Below are 21,321 nucleotides of genomic sequence, written 5' to 3' on the forward strand. Positions count from 1 at the left end.
CACACAGGAAAGCACCCACCATGCGTGGGTCCCGAGACACGACAGGCATCCCTGATCCTCACCACGACCCTGCACGGTGGAGTTGCTGGGGAAGCGCCTGACCTGGCTCCACAGCGCTCGCATTCCTTCCGCTTTGCCACCAGCTACTGATATGCTCTAGAGCAGCAACCCCTTTTGTCAGGTTAAATATGGTATGGAACCCTCGGGACGCCTGGGTGGCTCAGGCGGTTAAGCGTCTGACTTCCGCTTAGGTCATGATCTCGTGGTTTGTGGGTTTGAGCTCCACGTCAGGCTCTGTGCTGACAGCTCAGAGCCTGGAGCCTGCTTCTCCCCATTCTGTGTCTCCCTCTCTCTCTGCCCCTCCCCTGCTCGCTCGCTCTCTCTCTCCCTCTCTCTCTCTCTCTCAAAAATAAACGTTAAAATAAAGTGTTTTAAAACATGATATGGAACCCCGATGAGAAAACCCCTGTGAGCAGAGCTCCACTGGCTGAAATCAGAAGACTGAGCTCAGCCTCTCACTGAAGCCCTCCCCATCCCACATCCCGACCCCAGGCGGGGCAGGCACTCAGAGAGTCCAGGGCTCCACATGCCCAGCTTGGGAACTATGAATTTAAGATATAACTTTTCACAAAGGAATGGCTCCACCAAAAATGACCACGACTTCAATAACGTGTGTGGTTACTTTTCAGACACAACCTTGTCAGGTAGGTTATACTGTCAGGTCCATCTTACAGACGGCAAGACTGAGGCTCAAAGCAGCTAATCAGCTCATCCAAGGACACACACGTGATGGGTGACAGGACCGGGATTCGGCCTCAGATGCCCGCACTGTGAATCTACTATTTATTCTCTCTGATGGCAAAATTCCTTATTAGCCCTCCTTAGCCTGAAGACAAAGCGGAGCTGAGACAACAGAGTGGCCCTTCTTCCAGGCTCCCCGACCCCTTCGCCTCCAACTGACGCCACCACCTGGTCTCCTTCAGCACTGGAGACTGCAACCCACAGGAGGCTGGCATACTAGGCACACAGAACCTCCCCGGGGGCCCTGGGCCCCAACCCAGGCAGAGGCCCTCGGGCTCCAGCTGCTAGTCTCCGCGGGGGCTCACCTCGCTCATCCAGCTCTCTGGGCACCCCTCCCTCCACCCACCCCAGAAAGCAGAGCCAGGCTGGAAATGCTCTCACCAGGCCATCCAACATAGTCAGCCGTTCCCAAGCTACTGCTCCTGTGGAGACAAATCTCCCCGACCTGGTCTGCATCATAAACATGCCTTTCCCAACCCAGGGCTTGGCCCAGGACTTAAGGATTCTGAGAAATGCCCCAGAATTCGGTTCTTGGAGGGTCCCAGCAAAAAGAGATATTGGGGAAGAAGCAGACTCATTTGCATACAGTGAAGGAAAGCCACTGGGTGGTAGGCGCCCACCCTGTGCTAGGTTCTGGGGATACAGAAAGGAAAAGACACGTCTCTCTCATGACCCAGTGAGTCTTTAGAGATCATTCAGTCCCTCTTGTTCATTCAAGATAGGAGAAAACGGAGACCCAGAGATGACGGATTGACCCGAGATGAAAACGGAGACCCAGAGATGACGGATTGCCCCAAGATGTTCATATGATTCAAGCCAACAGGGGCCTTTCCTGAGACTTCTCGAGCTGGAGCTGGAGGAAAAGGCTGTGTAGCTGGGGCTTTCCAGCCAGGCTGGGACCACCACACAGTGAGGGAGACGCCTGGCACAGAACGCAAGGAGAGATCGAATCCGTGGCCACGTCAATGCTTTCCAATATGTCCCCTCTAACACTTAAACCAGAGGCAGCCGAGTTTCTGTCACTTGCCACCAGAGAGTTTGAATTATGAGACCTTGCTGTGCCCATCCCCCCACATCTGCCTCTGCTTTGTGACTCAACTGTCCTCTCTCTTGCCTGCCCAAGGCACCAGGCTTTCTCCCATGCTGTAGGGCCAACGTCCCCTCCTCCAACACCCATCTCTACCAGGCTCTCCGGAGCTGCTGGGTAGAGCCTCCCAAAATCTCAGTGCCCAGCCCCCATCACCCGGGGGCTGGGTGGCCAAGCTGAGTTAAGCTAGAAAGAACAGGAGAGTTCAGGAAGGAACATGTGTCTCAGCTAACAGGGCAGGGTAGACTGTGCTGGAATGGTGGAATAAGCTGAATGCTGTCTGAACAGGGGCATGGTGTGACTCCTTCCGAGAGATCAGAAATGCCACAGAAAGGACAACGAGGTAGAAGGTACTAAGAACCAGGAGGCAAGGCTCCAGGCTTCATTCTGTCATGACCAGTAAACTCGAGACCTCTGCCAGTCCTCCCAGATCCCACATTCCAAAACATCATGGTCTCTTCTCCTGTCTGCCCGGATCCAATGGACGCTGGTCTTCCTTCCTCTGGCAAGCTCCTGCCAGCTCAGGATCCTGCCAGGATGCCCAATGCCCACAGCCTCATCTCCAGATCTAGTCTTGCTATGAGCCCAGCTGCAGCGGCCCTGAGCCGTCACTAAACTGAGCAGACCCCACCCTGCCTTCTCCGCATCAGGATTAGAGGTTAGGGAAGGGTCATGAGAGCAGATTTCCTGCTGTCGCTTCCATCGGACCAGACTGAGACGAGACGAGAAGGAAGGCGTGTGGTGGCAGCCATGGGCGCAGTGGGGGAAGCAGGACTGGCCACCAAACAGATTATTGTGGACGCATGCGGGTCTGGGCAAGCTATTTGCCAACACGGCTTGCATCTCAGGCTGATGTTGGCAGAAGCCCAGGGTCTCGGCCTGCAAGACGCTGGGGAAGAACATCTACCAACCCTGTTCTCCTTAAAAGGAGAGCTCCTCCTCAAACAGGCACACAGGACACAGCCGTGGGGGTGGAGAACCAGCCAGCAGCTACCAACAAGCAGGACATAGCTTCCAGCCCAGGAGGAGTTTAGTGTTTCAAACCACACATCACAAATCATTTCCTCTGCACATTCCTTGGAAGTTTGGGGGCATTAACTCTCCATCTTATCTTTCCTAGGGTGGATGCCAGGAGCTGGCCCTAGTGATGTTTGCATTTGAACAACAGTGAGATTGGGTGTCAGCTGCCCCAGGGGCGCGGAGGAAGATGAAGAAATGGAGCAGGCTGTCTCCAGGCAAAGGAGGAGAGAAGGGCAGAATCCGGATGGTATGGAATGAACAGCAAGGGAGGGAAGCGGAAAGGGGAACTGGGATTTGCTACTGCTCTATCAAATTACAGTGTGCAAAGCTAGCTCCAGGTGGTGGGCTCCTGAGTGTCACCGCCAGGGTACAAACCTCAGTTGTGCCCTCTACTTACTGTGTGACCATGTGTGAATGGGCAAACTCTCTGAACTTGAGTTTGCCTCTCAGCAAAACAGTACCTACTTCCTGGGACTGTCAGGGGCACTGAATGAGATGACAAGCGACCCTTAGCCCAGCACCTGGTACACAGCAAACACTCCATCCGATCCGGACACGATTATCATTCTGCCAGAACTTCTGTGAAATTTGGTTACAGGTAGGTGGCAAAGCCTGGGTTCTGGTCTTTCTGCTGATCTCAACAGATGGGTTTTGAATAGGCAGGCTTACCTGAGTCACAGATGACCCCTCTACCTTGACCTATGAAATCCAGAGCTCTAGAAAGGCAGACAAAAGCGCAGCATTAACATTTCACCTGCTATTGCCAAAGTGATAGATAATTAGAATATTACTTAAGATATGCAGATATCTACATTGGCTAACCTTAAACCATTGGAAATCAGTGTTAAATTTGTCCTAGTTTTTCCTCGGGCTTGCGTCTTCTGTAAAGGGGATCTGTGCCTGCGTTATATATATCATTTGAAAAAAAAAAAAAAAGGTTCTGCTGCTTTAAAAAAGAAAAAAGTTTGAAATCCACCATCCTAAATCCACCTCCAGATACAGGTCTGCACCTCTGAGACCTACTTCAAGTCATTTGTCTCCGGAGGAGATGCCTCTTTGAGAGTCCTGAGAGTCCAGTGGGTTGAGACCAAACCCAGGGAATTATCGCTAAAGAAACCCAAGCCCCACTTCGGATACGTGTTGGCGGTAAACACTGACCGTATGATGTAACTATTTCTTTTGTTTTAAGAGACACTCCTTTCCTACCACTGAGGCATTGCTGTCAATTTAACAAAGCCAAAATTGAGTTCATGGAGAGAAAAGGGCCTCTTCCACTTCAAGGACTACAACCTTTGAAAATGCATTTAAAAGAGAGTAAAGTTTTTTTTAGATGTGAATAGCCAGAGACCCAGCGAGGTGTAGGAAAGGTGACCCTGCCGGAGGGCCTTCCCGAGACAAGGTTCACTCAGGTCAGCCGGCAGTCTGTCGCAGGTAAGAGGCAAGGGTCACCCTCTGCCCTCCTCCGCCCTGGCTCTGGCACCCTGGAGCCCTGACAGGTGACAACTTACTTGCAGGACTAAGCAGCCCCCTCCTCGGGCAAGGGAGTGAGGAGGGGTTGGAGAGGCCAGTCGGTAAGAAGCAAAAGAAGAAACCTTCCTTAAGAAAATTACAATCTCCACTTAGGGGCTAGGCTTGCCATCCAGCCAGAGGGCTAACTTTCTTTTTTAAAGGAATTTATTGGGGCACCTGGGTGGCTCAGTCGGTTGTGCATCCGACTCCGGCTCAGGTCATGATCTCATAGCTCATGAGTTTGAGCCCCGCGTCAGGCTCTGTGCTGACAGGTCAGACCCTGGAGCCTGCTTTGGATTCTGTGTCTCCTTCTCTCTCTGCCCCTCCCCTGCTTGTGCTCTGTCTCTCTCTGTCTCTCAAAAATGAATAAATGTAAAAAAAAAATTTTTTTTAAAAAGGAATTTATTGGAAGGATACAGGGTCGCTCACTGAATCAAAGGCAAAAACCAAAACGTATTATGCCTTGGGAAGGACGGAACTAGGTGGCTCCTGGAAATGCTAACTGCTGGCTTATCTTTCTAGAATGTGGGGAGATGGAGGTGGCCTCCCTCACCTTCCCCTGCCCCAGCTTTGGGCAGAGTGATTGACAGGTTCTCCCAACCATATCAAAGGAAGAGGGTGTAATTCAATTCCCCCATGGGAAAAATCACACTTCGGTTTTGACAATTTATCGTTTATGTGTCTTTTTCTTGTGAGAAAATAGCTTTTAGTCAAACTCCCAAACCAGTGAGAAAAGTTGGGCACTCTATCAAAATAACAGCGGAGGGGGTGGAGGAGAAGGTTCTTTTTATCTCCTTCCATCTTAATACATACTCTGGATTAGATGCTGATTTATTTGGCACTAAGGGCTGCTGTTAATCAGTTATATGTCAGCAATCATTTCCAGCGACATTTAAATTATAAAGCGCGGTGGGATTAACTGCACTTTTGCAAATTACCTCTTTATAAAAGTATGAGTAAACCTGATGTGCACCCCGGGGGTGTCATCACCCCCTGTCTACATTTGCTGTGATTCTGGGGATTATGACAAGGCTTGGTTTGAGCTGATGAATTCGGTAGGATGTGTTTAACAAAGCATCTTGAGAGACCTGGGATAGCCCAAGCCAGTTTCCAAAGTGACAACCAAAGACTTGTTAAGGTCACACCTAGCAGGAACCCCAGCTGAACTTGGGGACGGTGCCTGTCCTCCTGCCTAGCTGGTCCGGGCACGCAGCTGACCCTTTGCAGAGCACACACTGCTGAAGGCCTCCCTTGTCTGGAAGGTCTCCGGCCATCTGTCCCTTCAGTGAAGATTAGAAAGTTCAGAGCAGCAGGAAGGGGAATTATCAGTCCTTAGGGTCCTAACAGGCTCCAGGAATTGTTTTGGGTTTTTCTGGGACTTCCTTCTTGATTATATAAACATTACTAGGAAACAACAAAACAAAAATTAGGAAAATACTGAAGAAAATACTGAAGAATACCGAAGCAAAGCCAAAAAATGAAATTACCCACAACCTTACAGCCCAGGATGACCAACAGCATTTTCAGACCCTGGCTTTAGGCCTCCCCTGAGGACACGGGGGAGGGCATGCTCATGTGTGTTCACCTATGCTGTTGTGAGTGTTTTCCAGGAAACAAATAGGGAATAAATAACTAAACATTTGTGCATAATTAGGGTCATAATATATGCCTATTTTCACATCCTGCATTTTTCACTTAACTGGATATTGTGTTTTCCCTGTGCTGTTCTAGTCTTCAAAAATAACATTTTGGGGCGCCTGGGTGGCTCAGTCTGTTAAGCATCTGACTCTTGGTTTTCGCTCATAATCTCACAGTTCGTGAGTTCAAGCCCTGCATCTGACTCTGTGCTGACAGTGCAGAGCCTGCTTGGGTTTCTCTCCCTGCCCCCCCCCCTCTGCCCCTTCCCCACTTGTGCTTGCTCTCTCTCTCTCAGAATAAATAAATAAACATTTAAAAAGTTTAAATAACATTGTGATAACATGCGCTTTGGTTTTAAACGTGACGCAGGCCCTTGGTGAGGACCTCTGCGGCATACATCACGGTATGTGGCCCTGGTTAGCTCACCACTAGACCCTAATCATGGCTTACATCTTGTCCTTGTGTCTCCACTTCACTTTTTCCTGTTCCTGAGTCAATTTCCACGTATGTGTGCATATTTCTGCATTTTTACTTCTGTGCATTTATACAACTTTTCGTACTCCCTTTTCCCCACATTACTCATGTGGTGAGTTTTTTCTTTTTTCTTTTTTTTTTAGTTTATTTCTTTTAAGAGAGAGTGCGTACGAGTGGGGGAGGGACAGAGAGAGAGAGGAAGAGAGAGAGAGAATCCCACGCAGGCTCCACACCGTCAGTGCAGAGCCCCATGCAGGGCTAGAACTCACGATCCATGAGATTATGACCTGAGCCAAAACCAAGAGCCAGACGCTTAACCAACTGAGCCACCCCAGCACCTCTTAAATTCTGTTTTTAAACCTCACCTGAATGACAAACGAATATTACATTATACGGTGGTACCATATTTTGCCTCTCCAATACCCAATTTGGGGACACTGGGTTGTTTCTAATGTCTAATATGATAAATAGTGCCAGAAAGAACATCTTGTCCCATGAAACTTTATGTTTGTCTCTAATGTTTTCTGGAATCTTTGGGAAATTAATTAAAACTTTGGCTCAGTTCTATGTTAGGCTAAAAGGCTGTCACTGCTGCCCGCCCCCAGCCCACTTAGTGAATACTGAAATTCTCACTGAAGTGACAAGGGGTTTCTGTTTTGATAGGATGCTTCCAGTGACAGAGCACTCACTACCAACTGCTCACATTTGAGCATCACAAACAAGGTCCTTCCATCGATCAAAACAGAATTTAGTGCTACAAATCAGGGACATGGAGAACTAGTTAGTTCTTTCCCATGGGTTCTTCACATAGTCAGACATGTCTCTACCCCTTCCTCCTCCATTCTAATAAACTTGAGTCATTAGAGTTTCCTTCTGGGGGCACCTGGGTGGCTCAGTTTCTTGAGCATCTGACTCTTGACCTTGACTCGGGTCATGATCTCACAGTCGTGAGATCAAGCCCCATGTTGGGCTCTGCGCTGGACATGGAGCCTGCGTGGGATTCTCCCTCTCCCTCTCTCTCTCTCTCCCTCTCTCTCTGGCCCTCCCCCACTCTCCCTTTCTCAGAAAACAAAACAAAGAATTTAAGAGTTTTCTTCTTCTGAAGAGGGGGGGAACCCCTCTCCATCATGGGCTCTTTCCTCTGGCTCCCCCCTGGTGCCTTCATCCCTCCTAGCCTTTGCAGGCATTCTGCAATTCATATGTATTTAGGAGAATAAGTCTTGAATGCACTCTAACTGATAAGGTGTAGATGTACCACAGCTACACCCTGGGGACAGCTGTTGCATCAGGGTTGAGCTCACCTACCACCTTTGCAGCCCGACCGTCCTGGTCCTTGGCCCTGCTCCAGCCCTCAGTGGCTGTGTGACTTTGGGCACGTTCCTGAACTTCTCTGGGCCACCTATGTTGTAGGAGGAATGAGGTGAGATGACACATGTGCAGAACTCACAGGGGGCAGCACAGGGTCTGCCCTAGGTGCTGCGTAGACCACCCCGGTGGTCGGATTCCAGCAGCGAATTCTCCACCCAGCAACTGCGAGACGACACAGAAGACACATGCCATTCAATGCCCCCCTTATATCCTACAGGAACAAACTCTCTGGTCCCAGCAGGACGAAGCACCCAGGGTTTCAAGTGTGCCCACAGGTTGCCATATGGTGGGGAAGAGCGTGATGAGGAGCTCACCAGACAGTACCGGTGTGCTTGTACGTGTTTATCTGGAGCATCCCTGACAGGGACACAGGGGCTGTAAGTCAGACATGCCCAGTAAGTAGGGAGGCTTCAGGCATGGCTGGTTTCAGGTCACCTGCTCAGCTCTGCTGCTGAGATGCTGACCAGACACACACACACACACACACACACACACACACACACACACACACACACCCTTTTCAGCCGGCAACTCCCAGATCCAAGACCTCAAGACCTGGGATCAGCTCTGGACATGGAAAAAATAAAAGCCCAAAAACAAAAGAAGATAAAGAAGACAGGTCTTGGTTTAGCCTTCCGAAGTACATGGCATTCTGCATGCTGCTGTGATCTGGTCAGAAATGAAGATGTTTGCAGGCTGGTTACAATAAGATTTGGGGAAGGGAATGAAAGAATGGCTGGAACCACTCTGCAGCTCTGATGAGGAGACCTAATGCTCCCATCATCCCCAGTTCTGATCCAGCAGCACCTAAGAGCTGTACAAGAGGCAGCTCAGAGGGAGAACCGAGGGCCTGGGGCTTCCCTGTTCTCCAGGAAGCTCCCAGGCCCACAGCTCGGGTGACAAGGGGACGAGCAAGTCAGGAGGGTGGAGAGCTGCCTAAATTTCATTAACTCAGAGCCTCTGGATGGAGCTCGTAAGATGTCTGTGAATGAAGCGTTGAAATACCTTTCATTGTTTCAAGCACTGATGATCATTTTCTCTCCCTGCTGCATTTATAGTCATCACTGCTGCTAAGATGCCTGTTTCGTTACGGTCCGTGCCTCACCAGGGTAACTAGAGTCCAAGAGAGGCCTTGTGCTGCACGCCCCAGTACATCCAGTACATCCAGCACATCCCAGTACAATGTGCCTTCACACGGCCATTCCTTCTGGGCAGAAGACCTGTCTCTGTCCTGTCCATTGTGTAAACTCCTGTTCATCTTTTGAAACCCTTTTCAAAGGCGTTGAAACCAAGAAACCTGGGAGTCATCCGTTTCTGACAGCTCTCCTTCTGAGCCTACTCCCAGCTCCCACTGCCTCTACCTCGGGGATCGCTCCCCTCCCCTTCCACCCTCACCGCACTGCCGACAGGCCTCAGCACCTGTCCCCCAACACGGCCTGCCTCTAAGTACCAAGTACTGGACCAGGTATGTCACAAACACTTCATCCCTCAGCAGCCCTGTGGCACCCACCCGAGATACGGGCAAACTGCGAGTGTGCGGATCCACCACTAACTTGTTCTGCGACCTTGGGCAGTTTGCTCCCTCCCTCCTTGGCCTCAGTTTTCTCATGTATAAATGGGGAGCTTACATGACACTGTCTTTAAGACTGCTTATAGGTCTAAAACTGGATACTTCAATTTCTTCCTTAAAAAAAAAAATCCCTGTAGTGGGCTGGTGTTTTCAGTTTTATATTTGGAACTGTGAACGTTTTAAGGGGAACATTGATCAAATGGACTCCATGATGCATGCCAGCAGGGCCTCCAGAAAGCAGATTTGAGCTAAACACAGAACCTCTTCGAGGGGCGTGTTGCAACTGAATTTACAAAATAATTTCCTAGGTCTGCACTCCTGAGCGATGAAAGGGCACAGGCCTCAGAAATAAGAAGACCCAGGTTGAAAAATGGCTCTGCCACCTATGACGACCACCTTCTTGAGTTTTCTGGGCCTCAGGCTCCCCCTGGAAAATGGAGATAAAGTAAACAACCGCAGAGGACTGCAGTGAGAAATGAAGCACACGGTGTTTGTAAAGTGCTTGGAGCAGCACTGGCATGTGTAAGTAGCTGCAGTTATTACCATTATCATTATCACTGTCACTTTTAGCAGAACGACAAGGTCAGCGGTCAGTGGGAGGGTGCCCCTGCCCACGCAAAGCCTCGTTGGTGATGAAACCACCTCCGCACAGACCACGAAAGGTATCTGGCAGCATGGGCAGACCTTAATGCCAAAGGCCAGACCCACCTTGAGGCTTAAGTCAAGTAAGTCACCCAAGGCGCTCACCCACTTTTCAGAACCACAACTTGAAGGAATCGCCTGATCCTGGGGGCCGTCGATGGCCTTCCCTCCTTGAAGGTGTCCACACGGAGACAACACGACCCTCTCTGAAAAACAGGGAAAGGTCTCCACCCGTGGTGGCCAGGCTGTGTCCTGAGCTACTGAGGCAGAGAAGCCCGGTGGGTGTGGGAAAGCAGGGCAGGTATTAGCTGTGCCGCACTGGGTGCCACAGAGGCTGGGCCACCACACGGAGACCGGGGCCCTGTACGAACTCAGAAGAGCACTTGCCCCAAGAGACAGAACGCAGTAGCAAGGTGAATTTCCACGTTACACATTATCTTCGAAACTCATCTCCTTAATTCGGAAGGATTGAAAGTCAAATCTCCTTTTCCAGTGTCTCTGAGAGCCCTCGGACAGCGGTTCTTTCCTCAAAGGGGAGAAATAAAATTAAAACCTTGCCTTCTCCTGCCAAAGCCCATACTTTCTTCCATTCAGGAGCCCCGCTGACCATATTCCCCCAAATACCCTTAGAAAATCAAGTCGGCTGTGCGAGCAGGTGATGACAGACACCTGGCAGGTGAGGTCAAGGCTACTTCACCCGGGCACTTTGTGACCCAACCGGGTATCTCCATGTTTGGAAGAGCTTCTCTCCCTCTGCCCTTTTCTTAAAGACAATAACAGTAACAGCACAATCCAAACTTTGTTTTGTTGGAGGTCAGTCTGTTTACTGAACAAAGGTCTAGGTTTGGGAATACCTGGGCACTGTGGATAAAGAAGGATGTGGAGTTCTGTGGGCTTTTATTTATTTACTTGTTTAGACAGAGAGAGAGAGAGATAGAGAGAGAGAGAGAGAGAGAGAGCGCTCAAAAGCAGGGGAGGGGCTGAAAGAGAGGGAGAGAGAGAATCCCAAGCAGACTCCGAGATATCAGCACAGAGCCTGACTCGGGGCTTGAACTCATGAACCGTGAGATCATGACCTGAGCCAAAATCAAGAATCAGACACTTAACTGAATGAGTCACCCAGGTGCCCCTGGAGTTTTTGGTTTTTTAAAGTCTTGGGAGCTTTGCTACCAGGCCAGGGGGCTCACAGCACCAGGATCACGTCAGAATCACCTGGGCAGCCTTAAGAAATACCAATGCCTGACTCTATGCCAGGCAATGAAATTGGAATCTCTGGGCATGTGATGGAGGGCAGATAAATCAACCAAGCCCTGGCTCTCCCGATATCAGGTGACAGGAACAGTTACAGCCTTCCCCACCCCATATAATGGGGGAAGCAATGTGCCAATCTCATAGGGCCATTGCAAAGATTAAATAAGTCAGCTCGTGGGAAATGCTTAATAGCATGCACCCAGCTCTTCCCAAGACCGTGAGGGGGATGAGTGCTAATACTGGGCTGTGTGCAACACCTTGACATCATCGCATAGGTGGGAAGCTCTCTCAAGCTCAGCAGTGTAAAGCGGGGGCCTGTGCCTGAGTCCCAGTGTCCTCACCTGTGAAATGGGGTAATGACCCCCAGAAAGTCATTCCGAAGATTAGGTGACACGAGTTATGGAAAGTTTAAGACACGCACGGCCCAGTGTGCACCAACACACGTTGGCTCTCACTGTTGCAAAAGGTGATGTACCACCTGGAAGCGCCCCATTATGGAGATGCTGGGTTGAGGGACTGGCCAAAGGTCACCAACTGAGAAACAGAACACCCAAGATTTGAACCTCAGACTGTCTTTTCTCCAAAGTCCACATTTCCCCTCCTTGTCAATCTCGGCTCTTACAGTGGGTTGGTCACTTCTTGCACAAGAGCTTCAGCCCTCAGGCTGGCATTCGAGGCCTTTGAGGCCTCCAGTAATCCAACCTAATGCCTTCGGTTTTCAAATAGGGGTTGAGGAAAACATGTTGTCATAAACTGACCCATCTGATTCACAAGAGATGTCACAGACATACTTAACACTATTAATTTTCTGTGAGGTTTGGCTGTGAGGCGTTTGGCAAACTGTCCATGATGAGTATTTGACAGCCAGTCATGCTGGGAATTCGGGACGGCAGATGGGTGTGGTTGGCAGCATATGGCTGAGTGTAGGTTCGGTGTTTATGCATTTTTACAAACTATGACTTTATATTTAAGCGTAAAGAAGGGAAAGAATTCAAAATTAAGTTGTGCATTTTGAGGAGTTGTGTTCATGCTTTTAAATGAGAAGCAAGTTTAGGGATACAGACAGGATCGTTCTCTGGGACCATCATGGAGGGGAAAAGCTTTGAACGTTCTTGCCCTAGAATGACCTCTGGTGCTGATAAGGGGCCTACCTGATTCACTGAGTCCCTATATTTTCTGGATTCATTTGACAGACAGATTCTAAACTCTTTCCAATAAGGAACACATTGCCCCATAGGATCTGGGCTTTGGGGGGAAAAGATTAGATTCCATTTGTTTTACAGAAATACATCTAGACCTCAGCTACCCTGTAACTCCAAGAGGGATTATTAAATCTTGGCTTTTGGAGATCAGCCTATCCAACAACTGCCTTGTTCTATGGATTGGGAGAGTGAGCCCAGGAAGGGCAGTGACTTACCCAAGGTCACTACCCAAGGTGGGTAGAGCTGGGGCAAGGATCCTCTTCTCTTAGTTCAGGGACCACCTCCCTGCACACACTGTACTGTGTAACTGAATGTAGGCATGGCTGGGGTTGGGAAAGACCCTTAGCCATCTTGGGAGGAGGGGTTGGGATACAGAGCCACATGAACCCTTTGTCCCATTTCTCCTGGGTCAAGCAGGTCAGAGCTGGAGGGGCATTGGAGAATGTCTAGCCCTGTGTGTGTGTTCCCAGGCTGGAAGGAGGAGGCAGTGAGCCAGGAGCAAGAAAATCCCAAGCCCAATAATGTTGAAGGTGCTAATGACATTTTTTTTGGGGGGGAAGCCTTTGGGAAGTAATTAGGGTCAGATGAGGTCACGAGGTAGGATCCTCAGGATGAGAGCCACGCCTGGATAAAAAGAGGAGGAGACATGGAATGTTGCTCAATGCTCTCTACCATATGAGGACACAACAGGAAGACGGCCATCTGCAGGCCAAGGAAAGTGCTCTCTCCAGGTCCTTGATCTGCTAGGGCCCTGATTTTGGACTTCCAGCTGCCAGAACTGTGAGCAGTCAATATTTGCTATTTAAGCCACCCAGGATATGGTAACTTGTTATAGAAGCCTGAGCTGAAACACTAATCTCATACAACCTCTTCATTTTATAAATGAATAGACTGAGGCCAGACAGGGTAAGTGACCTTTTCAAAGCCACACAAGACCCAGGACATTCAGCCAAACCACACGTCTGTCTTTTTGCCCCACACCCTTGCTAAAGGGTCAGAAAATTCTCCACCCTTATGGGTACATCCAGAAAAGGCTAGAACCATTCCACGCATCCTCTGAGGCGTTAGAATGCTCAAGTCAGGAGGACTTGAAAGATTTCCTGTTTTTAAAAAACTCAAATCGAAAAGTGCTGTCATTTTCCTTAAATACATTCTTTTGAATAAAACATCTATTCTTGATGCCAGCAGCAGGCTTCGAAACATGTTCAAGATGACATGATTGATAACAAGAAGGCTTTTTCAAGATGTTTCTAATTTCATCTTCCTGGTTAAAGAATGCGAACTTTCTCACATGATGTATGGTCTAATAAGAAGGTGTGCTTGAACCAAAAGTTATTTATTTATGCTTCCATCTTTGACAGATGAATATTAACTACTGAGAAAATTGTAAAGCCAATTAGTAAAAGCTGAATAACGTCCATATGAGAATGTGAGCACAGAAACACCGGTTACTTGGCTTCCAAATGCAAAGCCACAGACATTCCCTGCCTTCCTCTGGGAGGCAGTAGCCCTGCAGGGCATGGTGGCCCCTCCCCACCCCCCCACCCCCAGTGCCCTTGGGTTGGCCTTGATGATGTCCAGTCCGAGAGCTCATTCTGGGATGCACAAGGGGGGGGCACCCGTGCCGCTGAATTTCCTCCACGCAGGAGCTGCAGAAAAATCACACTGCTCAGCCACTGACCCCCAGCACCGCAGGCAGATGAGCGAGAACAAAGAGAAGCTCCAGAGATGAGCTCTGCTCTCCTCTGCCTCCGGGAGGGAGTCTGCCGCGGGGGAAATGGGGGTCACAAGCTGTCTCACCCACTCATCTCCTCCTAGTCTGGTCTGGTCTGCTCTTCACGAAGAGCTTGCTCCCAGGAGCTGGGCGTGCTACGAGTATTTACTGAGCACCCACGATGTGCCAGGCACCAGAAACACAAAACAGACACAGTCCCTGCTCTCATGGGGCTTCCAGTCCAGAAGGCAGTGAGACAGCAGTATTGCAATACCCGGGGACCCCGTGAGAGAGCTCTGAGGCAGGCGGGGACAGGGTCGTTCCGCATCCCCTTGCACACCCCTCTCATGGCTGAAGCTGAGAAAGGGAGGGGGAGGGGCTGACAGCAGCTTCCAACATTAACAAAAGGTTAATTTATCCAACACGTGCTGCAAATGTTGTGTTGGGCTTCCAGAAGTGCAGAACAAACAACCTGAGATTTCACTTGAAGGCTGTAAATTATTCTTTCCCCCAGCACCCTGGGCACCAATCTGTCATCCTGCGTTTCCTCGGTCCATTGCTAATTTTTAATAATTTCTTGACAACTGCTGGCTCCGTATTAACATCACAATACCACGTTGCAGTTCAAGAAAGCAATGTAGCAGGACACCCCCCCTTCAGTCATCCCCTCAATGCCCCGCCTATTTAGCCAATGATCAGATCTGCCCACAGACTGACCTGCATGCTTTTTTCCATTACAAGCACCCTATCTTTAAAGGAAAAGGCCTTTCTCCAACCTGAACCACCAGTGGTAATTAAAAACCCAGCAGAGCTACCATTTCGCTCCGTCCCCTGACTCTCCTTGTCTTGTCTGGGGCCCTCACTAAAGTATGGGAATGAATTTTCCATTAAGGATCCCTTGCCTGCTTGATGAGTCCCAGATGATACAGTGGACTCTGCAAGAAGGAACAGAGATCAGACCTAGGGTTGTAGACTCCTAGCCTATCTGAACGGAGAGGAACCTTGGGGCTATTCCCATCCTAACCCTTGATTTTTTTTTCCCTTGTCCAGAGAAGGACAGCGCCTCCATCCACAGAGGAATGTCACACACACAAGAATGTCAGGCCTGGGGCAGGAACACCGCTCTTGGCCATTACTAGATCACTCTGACCAAAGCACACTGCTACTCCCCGTTCAGCCGTGTCCACCTCCTCGCCCCAATTCATCTTCCTGGGATTTAACACCCTAAATAAACTACATGAAATTCCCAGCAGCTCGTTAAGAATCCAGTCCCATGTGTGTGATGGAAAACACTAGCAATTGTGAACAAGGCGTCTGCACGTTTGATTATGTATAGCAGTTTCTAAGCCCCCTCTGGACTAAAATCTCTGGTGTTCCAGAGGAGAGTACATGGAATTTCAATTTCTCCCTGGGCTTAAGTACAGAATGTGCAAAGTCACAAACTGCTTTTCATGGCCAAATTGATTAGCTTCTCTACATCCTCACCTAAGGAAATGCAAGGGGTCCAAGCGCTCAGTTTCAGCACAGAATCTATCCTTAAGTTAAATGCAAACGTTGTTCGTCATTACTCAGCTGGCTCTTCTGTGAGAGGAATTTCATTGTAATACGATTGGACAAGCCCGTGGAATAATATTAAAACCATAAACTATATAGAAGTCCATATGATGGCAGGCAGAGGGGATAAGTCAGGAACTCTGAAAAGTTATTATCATGCTCCAAATTGAGTGTCACAGCATCTAACTACAACTCATAATGTTAACTCTCAGACTCTTTAGACATCTTTATTTCTTGTCGGGGAAGTTATCATTTGTCATGTTGGACCGCCTGAGTATCCATTTTATATCAAAGACAACAAAAATATGTAATTTTATATGTTCCTGTACCCATCATTTTAGCACAAAAGGACTTTATACTCAAATTAATACACTTGTGCAGAATGCTAGTTTTGAAAACCACAGCACAGCAGTAAATGAAGAACATTACATGACACATGCAACTCCTTCTGTCATTTTTTTTAGATAAGACAGAAGAAGAGGAAAAGGGAGTGTGTATCATTATAAGTCACTTCCTAAAGTGTAGAAATCTCCTTTTCATCACTGTCATTTGGTGATCAGCTTCATTAACATGTAATTATCTGTTAGTGGGAGGTGAGACTTTTTTTTTTTCTGTCATGGAATTTGCAAAGAAATATACCAGCCCCACCCAAGTTCCTGGTGCCCTGCGCGTCTTCTGGATTTGGGCTTTGGTGGTGCATCAGGACCAGAGAAATGGGGTAATGAGGAAATAAGACAGAGAAAGACAAATACTGTTTGTTGTCACCCACATGTGGAATCTTAAAAAGCCGAACTCATAGAAACAGAGACTAGAATGGTGGTTTCCAGGGGCTGCAGGGTTGGGGGAAGTGGGGAGATGTCAGTCCAAAGGTACAAACTTCAGTTATAAGATGAGTCGGTTCTGGGGATCTATCATACAGCATAATGATTAGAGTTCGCAATACTGTATTATACACTTGAAAGCTTCTAAGAGAGTAGCTTTTAAATGCTTTCATCACAAAAAGAAATGGTAATTATGTGAGGTGATGGAGGTGTTAACTAACCCTATTGTGGTGATGATTTCACAACATAAACATGTATCAAATCATTATGTACACCTTAAATTTACACCACGTTGCATGCCAATTATATCTCGGTAAAGCTGGGGGGCGGGTAGCTTGTTTTTTTAAGAATATACAGAGGTGAGAGTCACATGACAAGGCTAAGTGAAGAAATGAGGTCGAGATAGGCACTGACCTTAGAGAACTTACTTCTACTAGTTCCACCACAGTCCTATAACTTGTGGTAGCTTACCTAATACCTTCCTGAGCCTCTTATTCCTCATTTGTAAACCCAGGATAATCATATCACCTCCTTCATAGCAGTGCGGAAATAAATGACTGGAAAACCTTCATCGACAGTCGGGATCATAGTAAGTGCTCAATAAATGTTAGCTGTTCATCTCTTGCTAACACCTGAGAAATTCTTTCCTTATTTCTCTTAATCTCTCTTTAATACCTTCTCCTTTTGCCTTCCAAGCATGAAAGTACCCGAATTTCATGAAATTGTTGGGTCGAAATCTACATGCCTTGTTGATTTCACTAACGGTTTCAAATTGCCCCTTCAAAAACACTAGTATATTTTGCATTTGGCATTCACACGATGCTGACAAGAGAAACCAATAAGTAATTTCAAGACCATGAGAAAGTTACTAAGTGTGTAGAAGCTTCTGAGGTGTATTTATTTTCGATCAAAGAAAATAGTCATCTTGATAGCTAAGAGAGGTGTTTCTGTATAAATGGAAATAAACTATTCTTGCTCACATGACTCAAAAACATAGAATAAATGGGGTGACAATGCCAATGCCCCCCCACCTCTCTCCATTCGCTCCTTTGTCCTGACCTTGCCTATATCTCCCTGAAAAACTAAAGGCATTAACCAAGCTCATGAATCATCCCTTACCATCCCCTTGAGCTGGTCCCACCTCCCCTCCCTCCCTCATTTCACAGCTCAAAAGAGGCTCTCAACTTCCCACAGACCAGTCACTCCGTGTGTGTCTGGACTCTAGCCTCTAATCTGTCTTCAAATTTTCACACGTCCAATCTTCCCTCCCTGGATCATCCATTCTGCACCACCCACCACCGCCTCACCCCCTGAGCGTTCCCATCAGTGCAAAAGCACGCTCCTAAGTCTCCCATCTGGGGACAAGAACGCTGTCTCCTGACCCCAGGCTCCCACCTGCTTCACTCAGGAGATGTCCTCATGTCAGTTCCGCTCCTATTGCTTGTCTGTCAGCAACTCCCTCCACTGGGGCTTCTGCGCCCACCCCTCCACGGAAACTGCCCCCTCTGAAGTCACCCGGACCTCCTCCCCTCCACTCAGATCTGAGAGCTGGCATGCCCTGGGGTCCCACCTTCTCTCCCTATTCCCTCAGCACGTACCACACCTGAGCAAGCAGACCCAATGGCTTCAACTACAAGCACCTGCTATGCTGTGTGGTGGCCTTTTCTGGTCACTGGAGCATGCTCAGCTCACACAGGAGACCAGAAGCCCCGGGGAGTTAGCACTTCCTCGAAGCAGCCCTTCACCCATGACTGCCAGGATCCAGGGGATAAATAGCCCAGCTCCCTCACCTTTTGTGGGGGATAACCTTGAGGCATATTTTACAGTATCTACTAGAATTCCCAGGCTAGGTTGAGCCCCAGTGTGATTGATTATTGGTCAGAGGTTGCTATGGACTGAATTGTGCCCTCCCAAAATTCCTATGCCAAAGCCCTAATCCTCTCTCACTCTCTTTCACTCTCCCCAGCCCCCACTAGGTGAGGCCACAGCAAGGAGATAGTCATCTGCAACACAGGAAGAGGAGCTCCACCATAACCTGCTCGTGCTGGCCCCTTGATCTCAGGTGTCCAGCCCCCAGAACTACGAGAAATAAATGACTGATGAGCAAGCTTCCCCCTCCCCACCCCCGCCATCTGTGGCATTTTATTATGGGAGCCTGGACTCATACAGGTGTTATATGATTAGAACTGACAGACACCGAAGCTGGCTGATTCAAGGGCGAGGTCCAGGCTGGAGATGCAAACCCAGGAGGCCTCAGCACGCGGACAAGTTAGTACAACAAAAGGGGGATAATATACTTCCTACCTCACAGGTGGCTGTGAGGACTGAAATAGATACTTCACATGGCCTGCTTAGCACTGTGGTAGGGCACGTATGAAAGCTTGGTAAATGGGACTGTTACCTGCAGAAGATCACACAAGGATATGCTCTTGGAATCACAGAATTTTGGATAGATTCTCTAGCTCAAAAACCTTAATTTGTAGCTAGGGAAACTAAGCTAAGCCAAAATTATTGACTTGCCTGGCATTTTTCTACCATTAACGATTGTTTTTTTTTTTAAGATTTACAGACCCAGCCATAAAGGAGGAAGGTGAAGTTTAACCATACCTTGATATTCAATTACACAGAAGGGTACCAATAAACCTTGGAAATGCCAACGCCAAAGAGCACTCTTTAGTCCTGATTTTGTGACTCCTTCTTCATCCAATGCTGCTGGCCAGTCACCTAATTTGGTTTCCATGAAATGATGCTCTCTCGATTTCCTGAAGAGAAAGAGAGGGAAAGAGGAAACATTAAAAGGCAAAAGGGAAAGTGACTGGGGTTGCATCCCCTGGAAGCAGAGCCCATGACAGGATTGTAGGGTCCTGAGTCAGTGAAGGAAGCAGCACGGGGCAGGGCGGGTACCAAGAAGGATGTGACCTCAAGTGGAGACGAGCCTCGTCTCCCGGGCAGCTCCAGAGCAGGAACTGCACCAGAAGGGGGTCCCACCTGGCGGAAGGAGAGCAGCTGCGCATGCTCACATTGGTCAGTCAATGGAATGGGCAGTCAGGGCAGCGAGGGCGCATTCCAGGGCGGGTTGTTCATAGGCAGCCCCTGTCTCACTGAGGGCAATTCTGCAGGAAGGGGGCAGCTGTGAATTAGCCCCCAACACTCACAGCAGCTAGAAGGTGGGTGCACCTGCTCCCCAGAAAGGGGATCTGGGTAGAGACCCCATTATGCCCACCACGGAGACAGGGAGGGCGGAAGCAAGGACCGCTGTATTCACCGATCATCGGAGAAGTGTCCTAGAGGCTTCATTCTCATGACTGCCATCTTCCTAAAAACCCAACAAGGTCAGTGGGTAGGCGTTACTAATTCCAGCTTATTGATGAGGAAAAAGGGAGCGTTTGTCCAAAATTTCGAAGGAACAATGAAGTGACCCCCCACCCCCAGAAAACAACCAACCAATGTGAGAAAGTGTCAAATTATTCACTTTTAAAGACCAGCCCACAGGTCCCAGAAGGACCTCAAAACCTCAATTCTAGGATTAGGGAGAAGGCTTCAGACATCGATTTCCTATACTGCTTAAATTTTCCAGGCCCCAAGTTCCAAGTCTGTCAAATGGGCATGGCATTAATGGACTGTGGTAGGCTGAGTAATCGTCTCCAAAGATTCCTACAGCCTACTTTTGGGAACCTGTGAATGTTACCTTACATGGCACAGGGGATTTTACAGATGTGATTAAAGTAAGGGTCTTGAGGTGGAAATTATCCTGGATTATCTGGTGAATTCTAAATGTAGTCACAAATGTCCTTAGAGAAGCAGAGAGAGACTGGCAACAGAAAAGAAGAAGGCCATGTGACAACAGAAGCAGATTCAGAGAAAGAAGATGCCAAGCCTCTGGCTTTGAAGATGAAGAAGGGGCCCACGAGCCGAGGAATACTCTAGAAGCAACAAACGTAAGGAAATGGGACTCTCCTGGAGCCTCCAGAAGGAACTAGCCAATACTTTTATTTTAGCCCCGTAAGACTCTCTTTGAACTTCTGACTTCCAGAATTGAGAATAAATCTGAATTATTCCAAGCCACTGAGTCTGTGATCATCTGTAACAGCAGCAAGAAGAAAACAAATACACTGGATGTCAGTTCACTCTTAGGAAAATCATGCACCTGGCTCACAGACTAGTGCTCTCAAGGCCTGGGGCAGGGCCAGGGGGAGACGGGGAAAGGGGTTGTAGATCCAGTTCCCCTGATCCACAGCTGCTGGACTCCCCTGCCTCGCTTGGGGGCTCCCTGGGTGTTCCCACTGCACAGCCTCCCCTCAGCCAGGAGCCGGGCAGGAGAAGGACTTTAGGGCACGTCTGCTGAGTGACTGAGTTCTGGGTGTTTGCAGCTCAGGCGGCCTGGGCACGAATAAGGACAGGTTCGAGCTGGACCGGCAGCAGGAGTTGTGCACCTACAGAAAGGCGTGCAGGCCTGCAGAATGAATGAGTGCAGCCCCGATAAACAAGGCCAGCAACACTCAGGCTCCCTCAGGGCCCTCAGAGACCCAACTGAGAGCAGGACATGGAGCCAGAGCCGAAGGAGGGGAACTGTCTGCCCACCTCTGCCACCGATGTGCCCTGTGACTTCAGACAAGTCTCCCCCGATCCTGTTCGCTGGGCCCCCATCTCCCAGTCTGTGGGCAGCGTGT

The 21,321-nt window shown here is 48.8% G+C and overlaps 2 long non-coding RNA genes across 2 annotated transcripts in view; one reads left to right on the plus strand and one right to left on the minus strand.

The window, feature by feature from the left end:
- Positions 1 to 21,321, minus strand: part of LOC109494907 — an 801,993-nt gene that overhangs the window by 493,212 nt on the left and 287,460 nt on the right. The window contains exon 12 of the long non-coding RNA XR_006590427.1: positions 19,259 to 19,413. This is a non-coding gene — a long non-coding RNA (uncharacterized LOC109494907). The remainder of the gene's footprint in view (positions 1 to 19,258; positions 19,414 to 21,321) is intronic.
- On the plus strand, positions 1,947 to 19,315 carry LOC109494906. The gene is made up of 3 exons (XR_002150039.2): positions 1,947 to 3,506; positions 9,776 to 9,989; positions 18,618 to 19,315. It is a non-coding gene; the product is annotated as an uncharacterized LOC109494906 (long non-coding RNA).

The sequence above is a fragment of the Felis catus genome, chromosome E2 (genome assembly GCF_018350175.1).
Source record: "Felis catus isolate Fca126 chromosome E2, F.catus_Fca126_mat1.0, whole genome shotgun sequence".
NCBI lineage: Eukaryota > Metazoa > Chordata > Mammalia > Carnivora > Felidae > Felis > Felis catus.